This window comes from Apium graveolens, unplaced genomic scaffold (assembly GCF_009905375.1).
Source record: "Apium graveolens cultivar Ventura unplaced genomic scaffold, ASM990537v1 ctg998, whole genome shotgun sequence".
Classification (NCBI taxonomy): domain Eukaryota; kingdom Viridiplantae; phylum Streptophyta; class Magnoliopsida; order Apiales; family Apiaceae; genus Apium; species Apium graveolens.
This window is the reverse complement of record NW_027421897.1, coordinates 35,558-41,801: the sequence shown is the minus strand read 5'-3', so window position 1 is coordinate 41,801 and position 6,244 is coordinate 35,558. Positions and strand designations below refer to the sequence as shown.

The following is a 6,244-nucleotide window of genomic DNA, read 5'->3' as shown; positions in this document are numbered from 1 at the left end:
ACTTCATCTTGCATGTCAGGATTAGAAAAATCCGGTAAAAGTATCACTCCCGACAAAGAGACTCGTTCCCGATTTACAAGATTAATTTTTAAAATGATTTTTTCGATGATTCAATTGTACGGATGTTAAGATATATCAATTTTAGTCATATGAAAAAATTATTAAAAAATTTGAACTTCATCTTGCATGTCAGGATTAGAAAAATCCTGTAAAAGTACCCCTCCTGACAACGAGACTCGTTCCCGATTTACAAGATTAATTTTAAAATGATTTTTTCGACGATCCAACCGTACGGATGTTAAGATATATCAATTTTAGTCTTATGAAAAAATTATTAAAAAAATATGAACTTCATCTTGCATGTCAGGTTTAGAAAAATCCGGTAAAAGTACCCCTCCCAACAACGAGACTCGTTCCCGATTTACAACATTAATTTTTAAAATGATTTTTTCGACGATCCAACCGTACAGATGTTAAGATATATCAATTTTAGTCATATAAAAAAATTATTAAAAAATTTGAACTTCATATTGCATGTCAGGATTAGAAAAATCCGGTAAAAGTACCTCTCCCAACAACGAGACTCGTTCCCGATTTACAAGATTAATTTTTAAAATGATTTTTTCGATGATCCAACCGTACGGATGTTAAGATATATCAATTTTAGTCATATGAAAAAATTATTAAAAAATATGAGCTTCATCTTGCATGTCAGGATTAGAAAAATCCGGGAAAAGTACCCCTCCTAACAAAGAGACTCGTTCCCGATTTACAAGATTAATTTTTAAAATGATTTTTTCGAAGATCCAACCGTACGGATGTTAAGATATATCAATTTTAGTCATATGAAAAAATTATTAAAAAATTTGAACTTCATCTTGCATGTCAGGATTAGAAAAATCCTGTAAAAGTACCCCTCCCGACAATGAGACTCGTTCCCGATTTACAAGATTAATTTTAAAATGATTTTTTCGACGATCCAACCGTACGGATGTTAAGATATATCAATTTTAGTCTTATGAAAAAATTATTAAAAAAATATGAACTTCATCTTGCAAGTCAGGATTAGAAAAATCCGGTAAAAGTACCCCTCCCGACAACGAGACTCGTTCCCGATTTACAACATTAATTTTTAAAATGATTTTTTCGACGATCCAACCGTACGGATGTTAAGATATATCAATTTTAGTCATATAAAAAAATTATTAAAAAATATGAACTTCATCTTGCATGTCAGGATTAGAAAAATCCGGTAAAAGTACCCTTCCCGACAAAGAGACTCGTTCCTGATTTACAAGATTAATTTTTAAAATGATTTTTTCGACGATCCAACTGTACGGATGTTAAGATATATCAATTTTAGTCTTATGAAAAAATTATTAAAAAACATGAACTTCATCTTGCATGTCAGGATTAGAAAAATCCGGTAAAAGTATCACTCCCCACAACGAGATTCGTTCCCGATTTACTAGATTAATTTTTAAATTGATTTTTCGATGATCCAACCGTACGGATGTTAAGATATATCAATTTTAGTCATATGAAAAAATTATTAAAATATACGAACTTCATCTTGCATGTCAGGATTAGAAAAATCCGGTAAAAGTACCCCTCCCGACAACGAGACTCGTTCCCGATTTACAAGATTAATTTTTAAAATAATTTTTTCGAAGATCCAACCGTACGGATGTTAAGATATATCAATTTTAGTCATATGAAAAAATTATTAAAAATATGAACTTCATCTTGCATGTCAGGATTAGAAAAATCCGGTAAAAGTATCACTCCCGACAAAGAGACTCGTTCCCGATTTACAAGATTAATTTTTAAAATGATTTTTTCGATGATTCAATTGTACGGATGTTAAGATATATCAATTTTAGTCATATGAAAAAATTATTAAAAAATTTGAACTTCATCTTGCATGTCAGGATTAGAAAAATCCTGTAAAAGTACCCCTCCCGACAACGAGACTCGTTCCCGATTTACAAGATTAATTTTAAAATGATTTTTTCGACGATCCAACCGTACGGATGTTAAGATATATCAATTTTAGTCTTATGAAAAAATTATTAAAAAAATATGAACTTCATCTTGCATGTCAGGTTTAGAAAAATCCGGTAAAAGTACCCCTCCCAACAACGAGACTCGTTCCCGATTTACAACATTAATTTTTAAAATGATTTTTTCGACGATCCAACCGTACAGATGTTAAGATATATCAATTTTAGTCATATAAAAAAATTATTAAAAAATTTGAACTTCATATTGCATGTCAGGATTAGAAAAATCCGGTAAAAGTACCTCTCCCAACAACGAGACTCGTTCCCGATTTACAAGATTAATTTTTAAAATGATTTTTTCGATGATCCAACCGTACGGATGTTAAGATATATCAATTTTAGTCATATGAAAAAATTATTAAAAAATATGAACTTCATCTTGCATGTCAGGATTAGAAAAATCCGGGAAAAGTACCCCTCCTAACAAAGAGACTCGTTCCCGATTTACAAGATTAATTTTTAAAATGATTTTTTCGAAGATCCAACCGTACGGATGTTAAGATATATCAATTTTAGTCATATGAAAAAATTATTAAAAAATTTGAACTTCATCTTGCATGTCAGGATTAGAAAAATCCTGTAAAAGTACCCCTCCCGACAACGAGACTCGTTCCCGATTTACAAGATTAATTTTAAAATGATTTTTTCGACGATCCAACCGTACGGATGTTAAGATATATCAATTTTAGTCTTATGAAAAAATTATTAAAAAAATATGAACTTCATCTTGCAAGTCAGGATTAGAAAAATCCGGTAAAAGTACCCCTCCCGACAACGAGACTCGTTCCCGATTTACAACATTAATTTTTAAAATGATTTTTTCGACGATCCAACCGTACGGATGTTAAGATATATCAATTTTAGTCATATAAAAAAATTATTAAAAAATATGAACTTCATCTTGCATGTCAGGATTAGAAAAATCCGGTAAAAGTACCCTTCCCGACAAAGAGACTCGTTCCTGATTTACAAGATTAATTTTTAAAATGATTTTTTCGACGATCCAACTGTACGGATGTTAAGATATATCAATTTTAGTCTTATGAAAAAATTATTAAAAAACATGAACTTCATCTTGCATGTCAGGATTAGAAAAATCCGGTAAAAGTATCACTCCCCACAATGAGATTCGTTCCCGATTTACTAGATTAATTTTTAAATTGATTTTTCGATGATCCAACCGTACGGATGTTAAGATATATCAATTTTAGTCATATGAAAAAATTATTAAAATATACGAACTTCATCTTGCATGTCAGGATTAGAAAAATCCGGTAAAAGTACCCCTCCCGACAACGAGACTCGTTCCCGATTTACAAGATTAATTTTTAAAATAATTTTTTCGAAGATCCAACCGTACGGATGTTAAGATATATCAATTTTAGTCATATGAAAAAATTATTAAAAAATTTGAACTTCATCTTGCATGTCAGGATTAGAAAAATCCGGTAAAAGTACCCCTCCCGACAACGAGACTCGTTCCCGATTTACAAGATTAATTTTTAAAATGATTTTTTCGACGATCCAACCGTACGAATGTTAAGATTTATCAAATTTAGTCATATGAAAAAAATATAAAAATAATAAAAATATTTTGACACTAATCATTATAAAAATAAATAAATAATTTGAAATTGAAACTAATTTTGATTTTATTCTTAATCATTTTCCCCTTCACAAAATTTTGTTTCCCCCCATTACTTCTAAATCTGATAAAATATCTCCCCCTTTTACTTTCAATCTCAGACCTCATCTTACTTATATCTTCATCTCTCCGATTAGGTCTCCAGCTAGAGTCTCCAGCTTTATTCTTGATTGATAATTTTTCATTCCGTCTTGGTTAACTCTTTCTCTCTCTCCCTCTCTCTCTTCTCTCTCTTCAATTGAAACAAAGTGGTTTAGAGATGTCTCTTACTTGATTATTCGCCGGGTTTAGTTCCATTTTTTTGGATTCACAATCCAAGGTATAGATGAGATGCTCCGTATTTTGTAGGGCTTGACAACTCAATCTGTTCGCTCTAACTCTAAACCATGTCTCAACATTTCCCCCAAATTTAATAAACAAAACCCTAGCTGCTTCTTCTACTCCCTTTTTCAATTCCTCTGCTCTCCGTAAATCATTTAGTTCTCTCTCCGTTTCTTCTCGCTCCTCTCGTAGCTTAATCGTCAAGGCTGTAAGTTTTTCTTATTTTTATATATTTATTACATTTGTGATTGTTGTAGTTTATAGTTGACCATACAAGTGTTGGTGTTAATTAATTGGGCAGATTTATGTTTAATTTTTTTTCCGATTTGTGTGTTGTTTAGAGTGAGCTTCCTCTGGTTGGAAATGTAGCTCCGGATTTCGGAGATGAAGCTGTTTTCAATCAGGAATTCGTCAATGTAAGTAACTAGATATAAGAGTTTTTGTACCATTTACAAATTTTCGGCTAGAGTTGATTACTCTCGATATTACTAGTTTTTATAAATTGAGCGTCTCTTTGTACTTGGAGTTGTTCTAATTGAGCACGATGCCTTTTTTTGGCTGATTAATACATTATTATTGTCTTATAACACTTTTGTTTTGATGTCTTGTTTAATTCAGATATATGTTATGAGAGCATACAATGAGAGCATGCAGAATACGATGAGAGTTCAATCCACCAATTGTATCGTCCTTTGTTGAAGTTCAAGTTGGAAATATGGGTGAAGATGCAAGGTTGATGATACGGAGAGGTGTTCACGGACCAGGAGATTCCTTTGTCTTGCATAATTTTGAGTGCCACTTTGTCTGTTTGGATTCCTGTCCAACTGCAACAATTGTTTGATTTGTTGCAGAGGTACAGATGTTCAGCTTATGCCTTCTGTTGCTAAGATTTCTAATTTGAAGTCTTTGGGAGAAAAGAATAAATAGTATTTAATCCCTTCTTCAGGTTTGTTTTGTACCATTTTGTTATCTTCTAATTTAATACTCACCTCACTGGCTTATATTGGTTTTTTTTGCAGAAGTACACACAGCTCTATCAGCAACATTATACTCGGATAAGAATGCTCCCCTTCTTGTCAGAACCAATTTAATATTGCAACTCTTCCTTATCTTCATTATACAGAGAACTCTGTCATATTAGAGAAAAAGCATTAGCCTCCAAGTCAAATTAGCTCTCTGCAACAATATTTTACCACACTTTCTTAAAGGTTTCATGTTCTTTCTTGTTTTTTTACTTCTATCTCCTAATTGTTTATCTTCTCTGCCCTCATTTTTTGATTCACCCTGTTGCAATTATGTTAGTCACACATGTTTTCCTGCTTATTACATAAATGACAACAAACAACTTAGGTAGTACAAATGCTCCAACCCAGTTGTAAATTATTGCAACTTATATGTTATTTTGAAAAAAGATAGCTGGTAATATACATTTAGGGCTGAAAATAAATGCAGTATTAAAAAATATTATATCATTTCCATGGATGAAACAAATACATATGCTGGTGGTAGCTGTTTATTCCGAAATTGAAATATGAAATTTGTCTAACTTTACATTTCTTTCCTAAGTTTCACAATAGTCTAACTTTATTGTTTATGTAATATATCATTTTTCAATTTTAATTTTAGGTGATAAGGACATGGGGTGTTTAAAACAAAATGCATAAGATGTTCGTGAAGTAAGTTCATTTTCTGGCATTAAACAGGAATTTTTCAAATTTCTTTTTATTGTTTGTCCTATAGTTAGTACTAAATGCTCATATTCGTGCGATAGCTAACTTCTTTTTGCTCATTTGCAGGCTCGTGACTATTTATCTAAGTTGGGTGATCTGAGCCAGACTCAAATATTTGCAAGAATTGAGAACATAAAAGTGAGTTAAAAATATTGATGCCAGTTCTATACAATTATCTAGTATATTGATTATTGATTTTCTTCCTCCTGTAGTTTTGCTAAATAGGGATCTCTACATTATTTTCTTTCTGATTTAGGGTTTGACTCATTTTGATGAAATCCTGCAAGAGGCATATAGTGTTATCCTTTCCCGTGGAAATCTCAGTATAGACCTTCCACCTGAGAAGGTCACTTCTCAGAGTAATAATTTATATGATACTAAAATTAAATTTAGATTAGCTTCATTCAGGGTGAAGACACACGTACCGATAATTGCCCACATCACACACACAGTATACAAGCCAATGGAGGTAATCTTTTATCAAA

The 6,244-nt window shown here is 31.7% G+C and overlaps 1 long non-coding RNA gene across 1 annotated transcript; it reads left to right on the top strand.

Moving 5' to 3' along the window:
• Positions 1 to 5,085: 5,085 nt before the first annotated feature.
• Positions 5,086 to 5,919, top strand: LOC141705782 (uncharacterized). The gene is made up of 3 exons (XR_012568477.1): positions 5,086 to 5,237; positions 5,656 to 5,705; positions 5,826 to 5,919. It is a non-coding gene; the product is annotated as an uncharacterized LOC141705782 (long non-coding RNA).
• Positions 5,920 to 6,244: the final 325 nt, after the last annotated feature.